This window comes from Paramormyrops kingsleyae, chromosome 10 (assembly GCF_048594095.1).
Source record: "Paramormyrops kingsleyae isolate MSU_618 chromosome 10, PKINGS_0.4, whole genome shotgun sequence".
NCBI lineage: Eukaryota > Metazoa > Chordata > Actinopteri > Osteoglossiformes > Mormyridae > Paramormyrops > Paramormyrops kingsleyae.
The window spans coordinates 23,722,752-23,744,616 of record NC_132806.1 but is presented as its reverse complement, the minus strand read 5'-3'; the positions used below and the strand labels follow the sequence as shown (position 1 = coordinate 23,744,616).

General features: G+C 42.6%; 1 long non-coding RNA gene across 1 annotated transcript; it reads left to right on the top strand.

The window, feature by feature from the left end:
• The first annotated feature begins 7,697 nt into the window (after positions 1-7,697).
• LOC111859787 (uncharacterized) lies at positions 7,698-20,082 on the top strand. Its single transcript, XR_002841895.2, has 3 exons — positions 7,698-7,751; positions 17,009-17,072; positions 19,876-20,082. It is a non-coding gene; the product is annotated as an uncharacterized lncRNA (long non-coding RNA).
• The last annotated feature ends 1,783 nt before the right edge of the window (positions 20,083-21,865 follow it).

The following is a 21,865-nucleotide window of genomic DNA, read 5'->3' as shown; positions in this document are numbered from 1 at the left end:
CCCTGCATTTTGCCCATAGCCTCCAGGATAGGCTATGGATGGACCCCCCATATCCCTAAATAGGACAAGAAGGAACCGAAAATGGATGGATAGATGGATGGATGGACTACTCCCAAATGTATATTATATCCATTGATTGATATTGCACATTAGCTTGGGGGTATTTTGATTTTTCCTCTTTATAAAAGTGCTTCAGCATTGATATTGACACACTACAACATTTCATTTGTGCAAAGGTCAGGACTTTGACTTAAAAATATGAATTTTCTTCTGTTTTTCTATTCTACTTGAGAATTCCTTGTGCAAACACCACATACTTATAAGCTTCAGTTCACAGATACATTGACATTTGCTTGCTGAATTTGCCAGCACCTTTTGAAAGTCATTGTTGCCTTATTAATCATTTCCATCGGCACTTGCCCTCAGATTTCATGCTTCCTGCTGTGAGCTCGTGGTTCCATTCATGGTTTGGGCGATTCCTGTGTTGTGTAATGAGTGCCTTACTGCCGCTTCTCAAAGTATCTCATAAGGATTGTTTAACACAGCTGGGTGGAGAGGAAAGATGGAGAAGGCTAGGAAGTTAAATGTGTAGATTTAGATGTGTTAGTGTTTTTTTTTCTTTTGACTTTTTTGTTACATAATAATAATAATATGTTCCAGGTATCTCGGAACATTGTAATTTTTCATTTATGTAATCAAACCTTTTTTCCATCTCTACCTTTGTCCTCCCCGGTTGCTGTCCACCATCACTGGTTTGTATTGACTAAATACAGACGCTCCTCTAATTAAGAACTTTCAAGTCCATATTACATTAGGGCCTTGGGGGTGCGGGGAGGGGGATGGGGGACTCTGCCATCTGCCAGTGGTGGGGCCCTCATACCCGAACTGCACCCACTAATTTTAATGCATAGTAGACATAAACACACAACTCTCTCACACATGTACATGCACACTTCACACCAACATGGGTCAGGGAGGGGATGGGGGCTGAGGGGCCCCCCCTAACTCTCTGTCTCTGGCCCTGTGCTGGTGGGGTGGCCCGCCGGGGGGAAGACCCATCATGGGGGGGTTCGGGTGGCCCTGGCGGGTATGGGCGGCCTCCTCTCTTGGGCCGCGGGCCGGGTGGGGCCCTGGCGGGCGGTCCGGGGAATCTTGGGAAGCTCTGGGCCCTGCTAGGCGGATTGGGGGGTTCGGTCTGGGCTGGGCGGGGTGTCTGCCGCTCCCCGGTCGCCGCGGGTCCGCTCCCGGGTGGGGGGGGGGCTCTTTGTATGGGCCCCCCTTGGATCATCCTGCAGTGTTGGGGGGGAGGCGTGCCGGGTCGCTGCGGTGGGCGGCGGCCCGTCCTCCCGGGGGACGGGCTGGGGGGGCTGGGGCTCCCCCGGTGTGTGGGGGGCCGTCCGCCGGGGGGTGGGGGGGGTGGTCCCGGTGGGTGGGGCCCTTCGGCCCTGGACCCGCCTGCCCCGGTGGGGTGGTTGCGGGTGGGGCTGGGGGGCTCGCCGCCCGTCCTCCCTCTGCGGGCCTCCCTGTGCGGGGGTTGGCGCCCCCTTAGTCCCTCGCGGGCTCCCTCTCGGGTTGGGCGGGTGGTTGTCTCTGGGATGCGTGGCTGTGGGCCCTTGTGCCGGGGGGGCAGTAGGGTGGCTTCGGTTGCCTGGTTCTCCTGCCTTCGCCTTGGGCCTGGGGGGGGGGGGTGCTGCCGCCTCCCCTGACGGCATTAAATGCCAGCACATCCAATGACAAATCAGGTCACACCTACACTTGCACATGCATACAAGACTGGTTGAGCGATCAATATCATTATTATTATGACTTTTTAGGGTATGTTATAGATTTAGGAATTGAAATATACATATATAACGGTACGATTACGTGTGTGTATGCTACATATATATAATACCGATTTGTATTAATTATTATTAGTATCACTGATGTTGTTATAATTCTTGTTGTTTGATGAGTGTTATGTTTCTTATGGTTGTTTGTATTCTGTATTCCCCTATACTTCATCTTTTTTCCATCCCGCCTACATTATTAGTGTTATTATTTCTGTATACCTTTTTTTTTTTTTTTTTTTCTTTTCTCTCTCCCCCTCTCCCCATGGTGATTGATGTCTGTTATTGTTACGCTGTTGTTTTTGTACCCCCCCTGTTTTTCTCCTTTTCCACGGTACTGGTGAGTTCGGAGCGGCCACAATCTTTACTCTTGAATGTAATGTAAAATAAAGTTGTCCTCCGAAGAGGGGGGGTGGTGGTGGGCAATAAAAAAAAAAAAAAAAAAAAAAAAAAAAAAAAAAAAAGAACTTTCAACTTACAAACTTTCAGACAAACCAATGAAGAGGACTGTAAGTCTAAACTGTTCACTGGGCTCCCGTTTCCTGTCCGCAACATCACTTTTTCTTTTCTGCGCGCCAATTCCGCCTAGTACGACGTCTGGCCGCTACTCCCGGCGCGCAGCAGCATAGCCTGTGTACTCCCAGCATCCTAGTTCTTTGTACTTGTGTAAACCCTTAAATTGATGTTTAATAACGACTTACGAACATTTCAAGTTACGAACGGCCGCTTGGAGTTGTGAACGGCTGTTTGTAAAGTGTTCCACATGTATTACATCCATCCATAGAACCTTCAGGATCTTTTAGGTGGTCTTGAGATGGAAAACTAGAGATGGGCGTCATGTTCTTTTTGGTGACCGCAGATAGAAGAAGATTGATGTATTAGAACGTGGATGGATTGATGGTCTTAGACTAGTTGGACTGATATTAGTGCCCAGCAGATATGCAGCTGCATGGCCTCCTTTTTGAGTTCTTCTTCCATGGGTCAGGAAGAGTAACAATGAGCCTTCAAGCAGAAAATCATGTGGCAGGAGCTGAAAAATTGGACTCAAAAGAATCACATTTATTTTCGGTCAAGTATAAAATCCAAACCATTATCGGAAGGATGTGTTCTAATAAACACATGCAGAATAATCACATACGGTTGCTGTCATACCATTAAATAAATGTAAACATCTGGATAGCTTTCATTAATCATTTTCCACATTATAGCAAGGGAGTCTATGTGCTCCATATTAAAGTCTCGAACTCAGTTTTTTTTTCCTTTAAAACATTAAAATGTTTCATTGCACTACATCAAGATTACATCCTTAGTATGACAAACAAAGACAAATTTGTCACATTAGGGAAATCCCAACCCAGTATTCTTCAATATGTCTGATAGGAGAGAACAAGTCACTGCCATTGGCTGACTGCCTCCACTCACAGTGTAGATAGGTTGGACACTGCTGCAAGTTTAGCGGAAATTGTATATTCTCTGCCTGCGTAATTTTTCAAAATCACTTTTTCTGCATGAACTGCCATCGTTGCCAAAGAATTTCTGTTCCTCCAAGGGCTCTGTTGATGTGACCTTACAAATGGGATCAAAGAATAATGACATAAATGAAAGCTTCAAAGTGTATAAGATAATGACTGGAATTAATTCACATGAATTATTTTCTGGAACCAGGAAACGGCAAAATTGACAATGTGACTGGGTCTTTGACAGGGTCATACTGTCCTATTTCCTAAGAAATTGTCTGTTTGGGGCATCACCCGGAACATTTCATGTGCTGTTACCTTAATTGTACTCAGATGTGGCTCATTCACAGACATACATACAGACATACACTGAGCACCATTTGTAAAGGACATAAATCAAACACAGGACTCTGGATTAGCGTTTCTGCCATACTGTAGGTTAACCAAATAGGCTTTACGTATGGTGCATTATAAAAGACGATTTTGTTCCTTCATAATGTATATTAATATTAATGACAAAAACATATAATTACAATGTTTATGCAAAGTTGCTCTTTTCATGAAAAGGGGGTCTTTATCAGCTTCTTGCATGTGTTATGTGTTTCAGTCCCCTGTAAGGTATCCCTTCAGCTAGCTGGGAACATTTTTACAGTCTCAGGCACAGAAATGCCAGGCCTTGGCTTGTGCAGATATGTTACCCCTTTATTTACACAGGTTTCCGCCCATAGCCCATAAGCACATGCTGAGCCTAAATTTAGTTTCTAGGCTAATCACAATTATTTACGCACAAGCAACTTTATTGTTGATGACAGAAAATCATTGAGACAGGAGAGAAAAACCTGAACATAACTGAATGTGATTCATGCAAAGTTATTAAAAGAAATCTACATTCACACACATATTTATACCTTTTATATATATATATATATATATATATATATATATATATATATATATATATATATATATATATATACACACACACACACACACACACACACACACACACACACACTTATGTGTGAATGTGTGAGATCTGTGCAAAAGTCTTGGGCAGAGGCAGTCAATGTTTAAAGCTTTATGTGGATAGTAAGTATATCTGGCCAGAAATAAACATCAGAACATATGCAAATTAAGAGTGATACAATAAAAAAAAAAACAAGAATTTCTTCTCTGTTTCAAGAAGTTGAAATCTTCTTGGACAGCTAGACGAACCCCACACTGGTTCCCAAACCTCTTCTCGGCCTGTATATAAATATATGTCCAGTGTTTCTCAATCCGATCCTCCGGGACCTGCAAACAGTTCATGTTTTTGCTCTGGGAGGGAGCAGAAATGTGAACTGTCTGGCTTGAACATCTGTGGGTCCTTGAGGAGCGTATTGAGAAACAATGAAGTTGAATCCTCTTCTGCACAGCCCTTGCTCCATATCCCATACTTCCTGAAATGTTCCAGGTTCAACGAAATCCTGTACTGGATAAATGGTTATGGATAGATATATTTATACAGACGGTTCCCAGGTTACGATGGTCCATGTTACGATATTTCAACCATACGAAGGGTGAATGATTTTCACTTTGAATACATCCATCCATCCATTGTCCAACCCGCTTATCCTACTGGGTCGTGGGGGTCCACAGCCTATCCCGGAAGCAACGGGCACGAGGCAGGGAACAACCCTGGATGGGGGGCCAGCCCATCGCAGGGCACACTCGCACACCATTCACTCACACACACACCTAAGGGCAATTTAGCAACACCAATTAGCCTCAGCATGTCTTTGGACTGTGGGGGGAAACCGGAGTACCCGGAGGAAACCCCACGACGACACGGGGAGAACATGCAAACTCCACACGCATGTGACCCAGGCGGGGACTCAAACCCAGGTCCCAGAGGTGCGAGGCAACAGTGCTAACCACTGCACCAACTTTCAATACATTATTCAGTAAATTGCATTAGACATTCGACATTTTTTTATGTTAGGCTTTGTGTTAATGATTTTGCCTACCAGTAGGCTAAGGTAAGTATTCTGTGTGTGTTTTTAAGGTAGGCTTTGGGCTAGGCTATGATCTGTGTCAGGTTAGGTGTACTGTGTTAGAAGGCTGGCCAGCAGATCAGGTGACATTCTGCCCCTTAGCCGACGGTGAGCTGCCGTGTCTCTGGTTACCCATCATCATGCACACGTCTTGGACTATCAGTGTTAGGTCTGATTCTGACCATGTGTTGAAATCAAATGAGGGAGCCCTTCAGAACTAACTTTGTAGCATATCACTCCAACAGCATCTAACTCTTCTTTGATTGCTTCAGGCTCACCGTTCTCCTTGGAATTTACGGAACCGTCTATGTCTCCTGTAGCCAATGGCTAGTCCTGAATGCTAGTGCCTCATTACTGAATTTAGTTGCGGGAACTTGATTTCATAATCACCACTTCCTACTCAAATGTGCCCATAAGAAAGGTTGTATGTAGTGATGAGATGTAGTGAAAAGTTATCAGGCTGGTGTATTTGGATTATTATAAATGTAAAAATTTCAAATTTCAGTGAAAAATGGTTTTAGGTATGCTCCTGGTATAAGCTAAGGCTTATACGAGTCTGTGTACTAAAACTGCAGTTCATTGTTAAGTGTTCATTCCCAAAATAATTATATTGCAAGGAATCTTCCCATCTTACACACTGCTTAACCAGTGTCGTGAGTCTGGATCCAGTCCCAGGAGGCAGGGGGGGGGACACCTGTCCATCACAGGGCTCACAAACACACACTCACTCACTTGACAGAGGGGGCAATTAATCCATGTACTTAGACTACGAAGTGAGGCTGAAGTAGCCAGAGGAAATCCACACTACAGCACCCTCCATAATGTTTTAGACAAAGACACGTATTTCCTGGATTTACCCCTCTGCTCCAAAGTGTAAAATATCAATTCAGACATAATTAAAGTTATTTGCATTCATTTTAGTTTCGCCATGTTGAAACTACAGCACTTTTTCTACATAGCCCCCCTATTTCAGGACACCACAATGTTTGGGACATAACAGTGGTGTGCATATTAAAGCAGTCATGTTTAGTACTTTGTTGCATATCCCTTGCATTGCGACGACTGCTTGAAGTCTGCGATTCACAGACATCACCAGGTGCTGTGTATCTTCTCTGGTGATGCTCTGCCAAACCTCTATTGCAGCGAAGACACACCTGCCTCCTGAAGACTGTTTTCTGATCTGTTGGACAGGTGTTTGGGGATTTTTCTTTATCACAGTAAGGATTCTTCTGCCATCACCAGTGGAGGTTTTCCTAGTCTCATTAGTGCATTCTTTCTTAATGATATTCCAGTCAGTTAATTTTTCTAATCCTAAAGTTTGATCGATGTCTATCTATGAGTTTATTCTTGTTTTTCAGCCTTATAATAGCTTCTTTGCATGGTGGTGCAGTGGTTAGCACTATTGCCTGACAATAAGAAGGTCCTGGGTTTGATCCCAGGGTCGGCCATAGGTCCTGTTTGTGTGGGTTTTTGCTGGGGGCTCCGGTTTCCTCCCACAACCCATAAGTGTGCAGGGCTGCTTGATTGGCATGTCTAAATTGACCCTGTGTTGGCACCTGCCCAGGGTTGGGTCCTGTCTGTGCCCCTTGTTCCCGGGATAGGCTCCAGTCCCCCCTGCAACCCCAGTTGGGAGTAAGTGGAGATGGATGGATAGACTTTCATTAGTACAGCTTTTCTCCTCGTGTTTAACAATGGCAACTACAGACCCCATATGTTAGAAGCAAGCCTAGGAATCTTATGCCTGCACTAATGAAGCAATGAAACACACCTGAGTAAATCACAAACAGCTGTGAAACCAAATGTCCCAAACATTATGGTGCCCTGCAATGAGGGAAACTTTCGATAACGTGTTGTCATTTCTACATGGTGAAACCAAAATGTATGCAATGTATGCAAAATGTGTCTAAGTCCTAAACATTATGGAGGGCACTGTACATAGAGAGAACATGCAAACTACACACAGATGTGGGGATGGGAGCCGAATCCCCAGTCTTGGAAATGTCTTACAGTGATTCTGGTGCTGATGTTTTGGAATCTCAATCTGGAGATCCAACTCGAGACCTTGAAGACCAAAGCAGATTTAAATTCTGTATTTCTCCACCAAAATAGAATACAATGCTTTATTTTGTCTAGCAAAACACAAAACATACAGTAGAACATTTTACCAGTATCGTTCTACATCAGGGGTGGCCAATCTTATCCAGAAAGGGCCGCTGTGTATGCGGGTTTTTGCTGGAACTCCCTAATTAGGTTACTAATTAGAGGACTGATTGGCTGAAGACTCCTCACACCTGGATTTGAACAGCTGACCTAAAGGTTATCCCAAAAACCCGCATCCACACTGGCCATTTGTGGATAAAGTTGGCCACCCCTGTTCTAGATCTTTTAGGTTATCAGCAGAAAACAAGCAGCAGTGTTCCAGTTGAATGGCGGTAAGTTTTATCGTTTTACCTGATCATGCTTCCATGCACGGCACTCAGCTCTTCCCTTGGGCTTATCAACACTGACACAAGTCAATGCAAGTGAGCCATGCTGAGATTTTCCTGAAATGCTGCTCACCTGGCTCATAGAATGAGAAATACCAGGCAATCATTCTGTGCGAGTGTGGTATGGAACGGTTTATCATCTCTACACTATCTGTCCGACCGTTGCTTTGTAGCCTTTTTCAGCTTAATGAACGTGGACTTATTTTTATGATTTTCTCAGGAATTGCTTTTGCGCAGGGGTCAAAAGTCACATCTGAAAAAAGGAAAAAAAAAAACCTGTACGCTGATTATCAATTTGTAATTGGCAACAGCCAGAGTTTGTTTTTAAATAGACAATACAGTGTCCCCTGAAATACAGATCAAACTGATTTAAATTCTGAATTTCCCAAATTGCTTCCTTAACAGGGTTTCAGGACAATGAATGATGAGCCTATCAGCATAATAAGCAGATTTTAAAAAGTTTTTTTTTTCTTTTTCTTTATCAGATAAAATACATAGAAGTACTGCAGAAATATGCAGGTTTTGAAACTGTCAATAGTACACTTCTCCTCTTTAGGTTTCTACAAGTAAAAGGACTGTGAAAATGTGCTTGTGAGCCACTTATCATTCGCTGGAAGTTGTCATGGGTCTGAGAGATATGCCCGAGTGAATCTGTGAGTCTAGTCTCACCGAAGCAAACCTGACAGTTCCCCTTAAGGTGAGACACGGCACATTCCCGAAGGGGTCCGTAGTGACATGTTCCCGTTGGAGCCAGCGGCCTTACACAGCGGTTCTGTGCTGAAATAATCATTCACGTACTGTAGCTTCCTGGATCTATCCTTGCAACAAGCTCAAGTGCCACGAAAATTTGCATTGTTGTTGTCGTTATTATTATCGGCATTAGCATTAGCATGGCATTAGCATTAATGCATAATGTTGGCTCAGTGGGCAGCACAGTTGCCTCTCACCTCCACGGTTGGCGGATGGAATCCTGCCTGCACTCTGTGTGTGGAGTCTGCGTCTTCTCCCCATGATGCATGGGTTTCCTCCTGTTACTCCAGACTTCTCCTGCAGGCCAAGGGCATGCAATTAGGTTAATTTGTTGCTCAAATTGCCCCATAGAGTATAATTGTATGTGTGCATGCGAATTCCCTGTGATGGACTAACACCCCATCTAAAGTGTACCCCAGCCTGGTGCCCTACACTGCTGGAGAGAGGCTCCAGGCCCCAGTCCCACAGCTGAGACCAGGGTAAGTGGTTTGAAAATAGAGGGATGAATTATTATTACTATTTAGAATTTGTGAAAAAATTGTGGGCTTCCCAATAGTGCAAGTGAGGTACATCCTACAGCATGAATTTTAATCCCCTCTGTGCTGCATTAGCTTTCTATAGTAAATAGGACCAGGGAATGCAAATTATCCCAGCTTGTTTGGGGCAGGTGCCTGTGTTGCCCTACAGTGATGTATGCTGTTGGCTCAGCCTCCAAAGGACTACAGATGAAATTCTGAATGCAAATGAATTCTTACACTATTTGAAGGTTACATTATGGTTCACAACCAGAATACGGTTTGAATATAGGTACTATGATAGTTATAATATGACAAACGGAATCTGAATAGCAATGTCGGTCCTTGTTTTATTTGTCATGAAAAATTAAAGGCAGACTGGTGACATCAGATGGAGAAAATGCCCGTGATACACTATTTAGACCTATTTCTGAATATGGGTGTTTTCAAACAGGTTTCAGCAACCAAAGGGTAATTGTGAACAGCAAGGTCTTCCTGAAGTACAAAAAAATTACAGGATAAAGGGACAAGATGCATAATTAAAATAAAGCCAGAGAACTCTCAGACATCCTAAAGGAGAAGGCACATTTATCCAAGCAGCTGAAATGCATCATTAACATAAACACATTAAATTTATAGTAAACGATCAGCTTTATTTTGTTAAAGACTATGCAGAATAAAACAGATGGAAACATACATCAAATTACCATATGTATAAGTGTCTTGTTTACTACAACTGTTTATTTGTATTATAAAATTTCTCGAAGTTACATAACATGAATACATTATGAATCATTTTAATCAAGCTGAAGGAAAAGGCTAATGTTTAAATATACAGCATCAGTCAGTAGTTTTTGCACACCTGCTTGGCAGTATAAATTAGAAAGTAGAAGATGACCTTCTGGACTCTTGAGACAATATTTGAAATGTCCAACCACTGAGGATTTGTTAGGGTGAGTGTGGGTTCTGCATGGGTGGCTCTCAATCTCTTGAGTTGCTTTTCCTTAATTAATCCATGGCAATCTCAAACAGCATGGCTTTCACAGCTCACTTCAATGGCCTGCCATCCCATCAGGATTATGGCTGATTGACTGGTCTTCTTCGGCAACACCACAACCAAAACAGGTCAAACTTGTGCAAGAACTATCAAGCAAAGAAAGTGAACTCTATTGACCTAGCTTGCCCAGTCACATGGCCGTAGTGCCATAACTGACGCTCCCTCACAATGCTGGTTATGGCGTGCCCAACTTGTATATGACGAACTCCACAGAAATGTCAACCCAAAAGTACCCTACATTTCTGGGAATCTAGGCAACAGCTAGGAAGACAAGACAAGTGATTAACTTCTGAAACTTGTCAATCAAATGGTTTGCGTTTGTGAAGGCACACAAGGTAACGCAAGGAGCTATCAAAGAAAATGGCGGCTGCTTTTGAGGAATTCAAGATTGCGATATAATGTCCTCTGGGCTGTCTAGTTGGACGAGACAATAAGTCAGCAGCTCGCTTACCCTAGGCTTTCTGCGCTGGGGGAAACGCCCCCACCCAGTCGAGGCAATTAACAGGCACCAGCCGTGCGCTGTTAGCATTCTTCACAGTGTGGCTACTCGGCTTACTGTGAAGAACCTTTTGTAGCTCTCTGCCTACATGGTGCAGGTGAGAACTGCCAGTGAACAGTGGATTCCCAGTGGGTCGTTGTGAAACAGTACTTACGGGTTTCTACCTAGATTCAACAAACACCTGATAGTGGTTAAGAATTTAGAGTAACAAATGCTTCATTTCAATAAAACCTTTTCATGCATAGGATGGTAAAATCACTTCATTAACTTCCCCTAAAGTTCCAGGCTTTCTTGATGAATGTAGTTTGTAGATACTATAATGACGTATGTTGATTGGTTTCACTTATCTTCAGTACAGATGCCTTGTATGGCTTACAGACCGCTAGGTTTTCGTAACAGGCAGTGTTGAATGGTGTTGTGTGAAGTTGTAGCTAAGCATTAAATATTGAACATGGAAAAAGTTTCTGAAAATGAAGGTCCTATAGTTCTAATATAGTTTACCCCAAAGCTAATTACATGACACACTTGTTATGGTTGTTTCCTGGCTGCGTCTCACTCCTCATCAACAGCAGTAACGCCTTTCTTCTTAAGTTTAGTGTGATAATTTACCCAGACTGACAGCATAATACTTTGTACTTCTCTACTGAAACAACATAATACATTTCCTCAAGAAAGCCTATATTCTGCTGTTATCACTGTCCACCACTTCAATGTGAGATTATATTTATGTGCTCCTAGAAAGTCAAATTGTTTGGGATAAGCTTTTAGCCATTGTTTTTTCCCTATTGCGGTTGTCCAAAAAAAAAAAAAAGATGGCGCTATACAGCTTTGTGTTGAGTACAGAAAATTAAACAGCCTATAAGAACTGTTTTCCCTTCGCAGCAAATAACAGCATCAACTGATGGCATTGCTGGTAGCACTTTGCACCCAGCAGGCGTGAGCAGTCTCATGATCTTGGTATAGATGAATAAGGAGAAGTCTAAGTTCTGCGCCACTTTTGGGTAATCTGGAGTCTAACACAATGCTGTTTGGACTATGTCATGCTCCAATAACTTTTCATGCTTCATGGGGCATCTCTAGCAGTGAAGACCTCCAGTTCTTAATGCCATAAGCGCATCTAGATATTATCTTTCTTCATCCTTTTCAAAAACTCAGAGGATCTTGAAATGGTGCTTCGTGTATTTGTGCATATGAGATACTTTTAAAGGAGAAACTGAAACTTAGGTAGTTTAAGGAACTAGACATGAGGGAATAAAGGGCTAGAAATTATTCAATCAATAATGTATTAATAAGGAAGTAGTATTTATTGAGAAACATTCTAGTCCACTGCGATGGATTAGTTCCCCATCCTGGATTGTTTCCTGCCTTGCGCCTATAGCCGCTGGGATGGGCTCTGGACCCCCATGACCCTGAATAGGATAAGCAGTTGCAGAAAATGGGTGGATGGATGGATGGATGAGAACTCCATTCAACTAAAAGGATGAAACAAACAACTCGACACCCTGAGGAAGGTACAAATGACATAAATATTGCCACAGAAATATATCCAAATTGGACACCTCATGGATGGATGGATATTCTAGTCCAGCTTGAAAGACATCATCTTTCTTCCAGGTTCATGTTGTCAGATGACATTGCTTTCAGCTTATAGGTGGGACTTTGACAATCAGGAAACAGGGATCTTTGAAATGAACTAGAAAAATCACACATCATCCCATTTCCCTGTCATCGATAAGGACAGGCCTGTAAAAACACTGACCTGTAAGAATTAGTGCTACCTGTCCAAGGTTTCTCTGATATGTTAGTTCTATAGATCAATAAGGAAGTCTCTCTTCTGCAGAAATAGCAAGGGCCGTGTTACTGTTTGTGCCATTATACCCACTGTAGCTCTGGAAATCAAGTGCTGCGTTTGTGAAGAATGTTCTGACCCATTTCATGGGATTTGGCTTTGAAAAGAGCCACAAAGGACTAATTTCTCACACAATATTAAACTTTGCTGTACAATTGGAAGAAAGAGAAGTGGACCATATGCTTAGTTAATTTGTTAAATTTTCTGAAACAGTGCAAAACTGTGTCCAGCAAGAGATTTCTTTTCCTCTAACGTCAGATCAGACCTCTTTTTTATTTCGGGTATAATGTGTTTTGTAGAGCTGACAGAATTTACTGCAATGGAAATGTGTTGTCATTCAAGAGATTTTTTTTTTTAGATTCAACTTTATGTATTACAAATTACTGAAACAATGAAATTTGATTTGGCATGTAATCCAAAAGTGTAAAATAGTGCAAATGTGCTAGAAACTGTACGATATATACATATGTGATAACTAAATAGTATGTCTACACATTTTCTTATTTGTGACACATGTGCTTAGGCTCCCAAATGAAACATTTTGTTGTGCCCCTGCCTTGTGTCACGCCCAGCTCCGTCCGATCCTAATGTGTGCCACGCCCACCTCGTTACCTCCTGTTTTTGCCTGATTGTCATCACCTGTTGCCTATTCCTTTTGCCTTGTCATGTGTATTTAGTCTGAGTCTCAGTCAGTCTTCCCCAGATTAGTCATTGTAGTGTCATGTATTGTCATGTCTGCTGTTTCGATGTCTGCCCGTATCCCGTAATAAACCCCGACTTTCCGTATTACCGGCTCTGCTCGCCTGCTTCCCGGCTCGCCTTCTCCGCAATCGTGACACCTTGCACTGTTAGAAATTCTTCATCTTAGTTTTTTAATTAGTCTCTATCGTCGGACTTTGAGACCAGAAAAGATTGATTTGCATATGATATGAGTGTGCAGTTCATTTGCATTGACCATTTATAGATGTTTGTGGGTGACACCTAAGCCGGATCTCAGGCTCGTGCATGTGCGCACATTTACAAGGATTTATCAAAGGGAAATTTGCATAACCCAAGTTTGATAAGATTTTTTTGTGTGTATGCCATTTTTTGTTTTTGTATGTACGCATTTTTTCACTGTGAAGTATATGTAAAGTTTGATAAATGAGAGCCCCATTCGGCTGAAAGTATGAAACAAGCAACTTGACACCTTGAGGAAGGTACAAATGTCATAAATATTGCCACGGAAATCTATCCACATCGGGCGCCTCACTATAAACGTATAAAAATCCACATTCGTGCAAGATCCAAGAAGCACAGCTGAAATCTGCCACAATGGCAGGCATAATTAATAATTTTGCACGTTAGTGTTTGTTCAGATTACCTCTCTGGCATTTTGATGACCGCCAATAATGTACCAAGAGTGGTGTGGCAGCTTTCACCTTATTTGTTGGATCACCGGCAAAGTTTCCATTTGTGATTTAGGTCCTCGTTAAATCCTTTTGTGATTCACTTTTATGGAGGCCCATAATATACTGCTGTGGGCATTCTCTTCATTTTTTTCTGTGGGAATAGAATACACTACCAGAACTTCAAGATATTAATTTACTCTGTGAATCAAATGGTGTAATGGCTACCTGGAGAACAGCCACAATTGCAGTGTAGCAGCTGAGATTGTGCGTTTTAGGTTTCTGCAATGACAGTTGTTTTTGAGTCCGACATCTCAAACAGAAGGCATCCATGACAACTGTGTCCAAGAAATATGAATTTTCCTATGCTTTGAGTCCCTTTTTCACACAAAACGGTATACAGCTGGACTGGTGTTTGTAACTTATGAAATGTATAACTTTAAAAGATTATTCCAATTTATTTTTGTATATTAACTACCGTAAGTCCTGTCCAAACTAAACAAACACCACAAATGAGCTGGGAAGGGGAAATAAAAGAATTTTTACTTCAGTGATGTTAATATTAATTTGTGGCAGAAGACCTTTTAATAGATGGAGTGTATGTGTCAGCTTAGATTTTATTTCCGAGAAGTGCGTATTTCTCAGTTATTTTGTTGTGGTTGTGTTGTGGAAGTTATTCTGCAGATTTTCCCAATTTGCTGTGAACCACTCAATCTGACTGAGAATACATGAGTGGTGAACGAGCTGAGGGTAGGGAAGGCTGCAGGGATCTGTGGTATCCAGGGTGAACTTCTCCAGGCTGGTGGTAAGGCTGTCCTCTTGGCATTGCAAACAATCTTTGGTTTCATTTGGGAGACGGGTGTCATCCCAACCAAACGGATAATGGGACTTGTCCCTATCTGAAAAGGGAAAGTAAATCGCCTGGATTGCAGCATCTACTGGGGGATAACACTGCTCGAAGTGCTGGGTAAGGTCCTTGGTTGGGTCACCCTCAACAGGAATGAAGAAGTGTACTATCAACTGCATCCTGGCATTGAGGTTCTCATTGTGCGCAAATGCGAATATTGGCAGGGTTTCTTTGCAGTGTTTGACTCGGCTGATTGAGCTTCCCTGTGGGATATCCTGAGACTTTATTAATCCCCCAGAAGCTGCTGAACATCAGAGGCGGCCTGTACACCGATACTGTGAGTGCTGTGCAGAGTGGAGGCAGAACCTCTGCATTCTTCCCTGTGAATGCTGGGGTTCTTCTGGGGTGTGCTCTTGCTCATTCTCTGTTCAGTGCTTGCATGGACAGGGTGATTAGGTAGGATCTTGGGGTCCAGCAGTTGTGGGGCATCTGTTGATGAGGAAAGATTTACTGATCTTGACTGTACCGGCAATGCTGCGACCTTTATGGAGTCAACAGAGGCTCTGATCGGGGCTCTCTAGAGACTGAACATGGAATCTGAGTCCCTTGGTTTGCTAGCGTCCTGGATAAAATCCAAGATTCAAGCCTGACCCATTGGACACAGTCCTCAGCAGTGTGTCTGTCTCACTTACTTTAGCGGTGACTTTCATGTCTCTGGTGACTCTTCTTATGAAGTCAGCAGACGGATTGGGAGAGCATGGGGGGGGGGTCATGAGGTCGCTGGAAAGCGGTGTGTGGTGCTCCTGATATCTCTGTAAGGGGACAGAGATCCAAGTCTTTAAAATCCTAGTGGTCCCCGTCTTGCTGTAAGGCTGTGAGACATGGATCCTATCCAGTGAGCTGAGATGAAGACTGGACTCCTTTGGTACTGTGTCTCTTCGGGGAATCCTTGGGTACTGCTGGTTGGATTTTTTGTCGAACGAACGGTTGCTCAGGGAGTCCCAAGTGAGGACCCGAGTGACTGGAACAGGGCTGAGGGGATGCCTATGTACCATCTGGAAGAGGCAGATAGATGGCCATTTCCGGAGCGTAGGACTGGACTGCATTTTGACCTGGGGGGTTGCCAACCAGGGTCCTGAGTTTTTTCATGGTGTGGTAACATGCCGTACCAGTGCATGTTGGAATGTGTGTTGAAACAGTGCTGTTCTCTCTTTGGATAAAGAATTTCATGAAAGGCATTGACAGTATCTTTTTAAAATTCTGTCTCCTTTTAAATGCATTGAATGTTACACCAGATAGACTAAGGTCATCATTTGCATTTTTACCCTGCCATGAAATTGAAGTTATTCTGAATTATACACAAAATATCTTATACAGTGATTAAATATGGATTTTGTAGCTCAATGACTGTCACATTCAGCAGATGAAAACTAATATTTTCAATACCTCCAAGAAAGTAAATATTGAAAAGACAAAATTGGCACATTTCCCCCCAACTTTTTTCAGCTATTGTTCTTTTGTTTTCTGCCAGTGTGAAGCTGCATTACACATCCCTCAACTGACAAGGTCTCGAAGAACCTAGTAGAGGCCTGTGGAGGTGCAGATATTCATATTTGTAAGCTTTCGCATATAGCTATTTTATCTGTCACTGAATGTGTCCAATTAATATGTCACTTATAGAAGACCTGGAAAATTTGTGAACAAAAAACTTGTCAAACAGTGGAGCAAAACATTCAGTAATGGGAGAAACTTTGACATAGTATATCACCCATTGAAACATTTAAGATTATTACTGCTGTATAATCATATAAGCAGAGTGCAATGGAGAGCTCCTGCAGGAGAAGGTCACTAAGGATCACTCAGCACTAGACAGCAATAATGATGAATAAATAGTCAGTCATTTAGGAAAGGCATACTTTCAAGAGATGCTACTTTGCTCCATGATAGTGTTTGACCTATGTGGAAAATAATTTGATAAAAATTGTTGCAAATGGATGTCAAGGACCAACCCCAGAGATCCCCTAGTGACGTCAGAAGGACTACGCCCCCTGGGGGACCCCAACGAGGATTACCTTCCTGAGAAATGGAAACTGCCCGGTTTACCTGCTTCTCACCCTGTTTTTCTGGTTTTTCCAGTTCCTTGGCAATCTGACCTCTCAGCTAGCGGTTTAATCAGTGGAGCCTATTTTAGTTTGCCTGAGCTGAAACTCTGATGCGAGATCTCCATGGCCAGTCTTGAGTTTGAGCCTTTATCCCTGTCTGTCTGCCTGCTTACCTGCACCCTGTTTTCGCCCCCAGACCCCGAGACTTTCCTGCCCCCTCGATCTCCCATGCACGTCGCCCGACCCCTGCCTGTTTCTGAGTACGTTTTCTGTGTGTCGCCTTGGAAGTAGCGACGAGAGTTATTTTTCGCTCTCACAGCAAGTTCCAGGAGTTTTTTCATCTCAAATAAGGCCGCTCCTCGTTCCTGGTTCCTGAAGTGTCTTTTCTTCTCTGCATCCGTAACAATGCATGCAGATATATATAGATACCTTTATAGATATCTTTCTGCAAATTCATTTTCTCGTATTACCAAATGTTTTGCTTTGTCTTATTTCAAGTGTGGTTTCTGCGATAAATTATATTAAATGGCTGGAAAGTAACGTAAGTGAGCGATGCCTAATAGCTACAGTTATATTTGAAAAATTCAAGCAGATAGATACTTATCTGTGTGTTCTGACCTTGTGCTGTACAAGAGCAATGGTAGTGCTTTATAAGAATTTACATTTAGGCCCAATCCCAATTCTATTTTCTACCCCTTTGCCTACCCCTCGCCCCTTCCCCTTGCCCCTTGAAATGAAGTGGAAAGGGGTAGGGTTAAAAAATTTCCCCTAAGAAATGGGACACCACTACTACACTGTTATACGTCATTGTCACTACCTCCTAACGTTACGTCAGAGGACATGCGCCGATGTTTATCACAAATTCCAAGATGTCGCCGTCAGCATCGTAGCATGTAAAGATTACTCACTCCCAAAGTTTTTTTGCGCCGTATTTGGACTTTAAAAACAGATGTTCATTTTCACCTCGAAAACGTATGAGCCTTCGGGTTTCCTCAGCTGTCCCTATACAGAATATAATTTATTTACAAAAATGTTGTCATGTTGCAATAAGTACGAATAGTGTAAGCACCGTTCATTTACATGTACACATATGGCCGTAAGCAAAACAAAACAACGCGTTACCACATGCAGTCAGTTACCGGGTAACGTTATATGACATAAAAATATATTTCCTTATATTGTGCAATCAGTGCTATCCGCAAGCAAACTTTAGCAATTTTTTTTCAAACGTTTCTTTACAGAACATCACCGTAAACACAAACACAAGATTGATGGTAATATACATGTAATGAAAAAATGTCATAAAAATCCTTATTAATGGCAAAAATTACTTAACATTTATGGGTCTGCTTGCTCGAGTGGGCAGCCATGTTGTAAATTTCTCTTAGCCCTTCGTTTGAAGTGAGGTCCCGAAAAATCTTCGTTTCGAGGGCTATCTAGCCCTTCCCCTTTCCCCTACCCCTCCAATCAAAAGAGAATTGAGACACCCCTACCCCTACACGTGAACGCGCCAAACGGAGGGGTAGGGGAAAGTGTAGGGGTAAGGGGTAGAATTGGGATTGGGCCTTACACTAAATTCCCCTCCAATATGGAACTTCTATATATCTGCAATACAGTTTGAGAATTAAAACATTTTAAAGGTTACCCTTAAGCTGTATCTTTTAAGCTTTCATATGTACACTGTCAACTAATGTAATTGAAATTACAATCATTACTTTACTTATTGGGGAAGCTGGTAAAAACTCATATGTATGCACACTGTGAATGTAAAAGCTTAGGTCATAAAAATTATTAACTGTAATGATGCAGGATTCACCATAACAACAACTAAGTGAACTTTTCCCACAGAGTAGAGCGGGTCCTCTACACTATAATGACGGAATTAAATAATAACTGTATAATGATGCCATATACTGTCTCTAAAGTCTAGCGGTTATTTTTCATGTATTTGTATTCTTATTGCTTTATTGTTTAATTTTCAGTCAAAGTGCTCTACCCTACTGCACCTTTGTCCTGAACCTCTGAATTACCAGAAACAATAAGCACCTTTTTAAAAGTATTTTCTAAAAATAAGGGACAGATTTGATTTGGTGAGAGCAGGCCCTTGGGTACTATGTTTTATATATTTGTGAATATCATTAATGACCAAAAAAGGGCAAAAATCCTCTAATGGTGAGTTCTACATCAAATCCAATTGCACATTTGAATGAAGTTGCCTGATTGGTAACGGGTGGTAACGGCATAGAAAACTGCTTAAAATTGTTAGATCAAGACAAAACAATCAAGTGCTTTAAAAAAATTATCTGTAAAGTTAATATCTGTTCCATAAAGTAAAACCTATTTATTTGAAATACCTCTTTCATAATTTTCTATATTTCTGGATTTTGAAAAAAAGACTGAAATCCCAGTTTGCATCTACTGCTTGTAGAGGGTCGTTACTCAACGAAGGTGCGGCCAATTTGCATGACATGCACCTGCTTTTTATTCTTATTTTTTCATACATTTCATTCTTTTTGAAATCAAATGCAGAAAATCTTCCAGGTGGTACAACTTGAAGAAAGTGAGGCACACTGCATTTATATACAGTATATCTTTGGAAGTTTGAAATCAGTTAGATGGCCCTCATTCCTGTCGGTTAGGTGACACACATGAGACTGTCACCCTGGGAATAAATATTAATTCCCCACAATATTGACAATTGGTTCCTATTAAATTTCACTTTCCTGATTTTCTCTCAACTTTTTAAACTGGCACTTCTGTGGAAAAGTGGGACTTTGAAAACTTTTTTTTTTCAGGTTTGCATTTTCAAACTTCAAGAATGGCAGAACCCACTGAAAGGCCTGGTGCCAAATATCCCTCCTCATATGCTCTCTCTCTCTTTCTCTTTCTTGCTCACACATACACACATAATTATATTATTATTGTCGTTGTTGTTTTTATTTTATCAAGGTCTTTCAAAAACTATGCCATTACCCTGGCTTGGATTGATGATGAGTCGCATTTAAGAATGTTCTTCTTGAAAAACTGAATTTTCTTCTCTCCTTCCTTTGGTCTTCAATGTAGATGCTGAATTCAGCTAAAGGTAGTGGGAATGCTCACAGCCATTCATCAAGAACCAGAGCAGACTCCAGATTCCCTGCACTCTGAATCTACAGGAGTGATCGTTCTGGAGGGAGGTGTTGTGTCTGCTGTTCTGCCAAACCTGCCAAAAGCTCAGTGTATTTTATCTGGTTTGATTTATGAATTGAATATAAACTATAAGGCAATGAACACGACATCTGAATTTATTTCAGAGAGTGATTCTTTCAAGGAGATATGCATCTGAATCCCAAACTGCAAACATGGAAAAACCTGCTTCTGAGTTGGAGTGTCTACAGCAAAGGGCTGAATATGACAGTCTGCTACCTTCTGTCAAAGCATACTAGATTATGCATACAAGTTGTTTAAAAATTACTTTCGGAGTGCTGTTGGGCATTAGGAATTAAGATTTGGGGTAATACGTTTTTGCTGCAGTCGACATACAGTACAGTACTGTTGTGTGGCAGAGACAGGTGGTGGAATATATGGAGACAGAGGATGGTGTGCAGGGAAGATTTTATGGCTCTGATCACAGACTGAGCCTGAGCCTCTCATGCACTTGACACACAGTCAGTCTTGCTCACTGCAGGACCATTTTCACGTGAGTTATGGCACCACACAGGATGATAGGATGATGGGTCTGAAGCTGCTCTGCATGCTTGCCCTATTCTGTGGTAAGCAGGGCCACCTTCTCCGAAAACACATACACTCACTGCACACAACGATTCCCTCCTCCAAACTCAGTCCAGTCATTGAGGGCATGCAGGGAGGTAGCTCACCCAATGTAGTCTCATTGTCCCACTAATGTTCCCTGTGGTCAGGGGTGTTTCGTCGCCACCCCCTTGCCGTCAATGGCATGTCCCAGAAACATTAGTCACTGCTGGAGTAAATGCTACTTGGAAGAGTGCAGCTCCAGGCCAGCCTGCAGTGTTGCTTTGAACCTCCCACAGATTGTCTGGGGCCTGGTCAAATCCCAACACATTTACCAGAAAATCATCCAGGTAGATGATACACTACGTCTGGGGGATTCCTGCCAGCGTCCATTCTATGAGGTGCTCAATAGTGCCTGGGGCACTGCATAACCCAAATGGCATCGCAGTGAAGTGTCACTGCCCAGGGTGAACATTGTCTTCTTTGAGTCTGCTGCCAGGGCCAACTGCCAGTACCTGCTGCGGAGGTCCAGTGAACTAAACCTGCTGGAACAAGTCAGGGCATGAGGACATCGTCATTCCAAAGCAAGGGATATGAGTCTGCTTAGGTGATGGCATTCAGGCAGTGGTAGAACTGCCAGCTAACATTCTTTGTACATACCAGGACAGAAGGGGCAGGTGATGGCTGTATGATTCCTGCTCTATGATACTTAGACTTGTAACTAAGCTACTTGCATCTGGTAGGTGATAAGGGTACAAGCAATTGAACTGGTATCTATTTCATGCTGGACAATGTTAGTCAGGGTGCAGCCCACTAGAACCAACAAGCACCTCCATCCCAACATTTGGACCCCTGTCATAGACCTGAGGTAGACCTCAGTTGGAGCCAAAGGGCCCTACAGTGTGGATTATGCAGATCCCTGAGGCGGCCCAATGGGTAGGTCTCAGGTAGCTCAGGGGATTTGGGATGGTTAGGTGGCTATCCCTTCACTGAGGTGCCTTACTGTCAGTTACCAGAAGCTCTGGGAAACGTTCTCAACAGTCCTGAGCCTTGTGCCTTTTCGAACCACCAGTTTCCAGCCGTCACCAACAGATAGCCACCCAATATTCCTCCTGTCCTTGAACATCAGTAACTCTGTTAATCTCAAGTGCAGGGTATGAGGAGCATTTCCAAACTAGCCCCTTCTACCAGGACCAGGGTGGAAGATGCCATGAAGTGGAGATGGTACTGTAGAGTCACTGGGACCTTCTGATTACCCTGCACCCACTCACACTTACGGTAGGACCGTATGCACATTGGCAGTCAGATGCATAGGATTATGGGA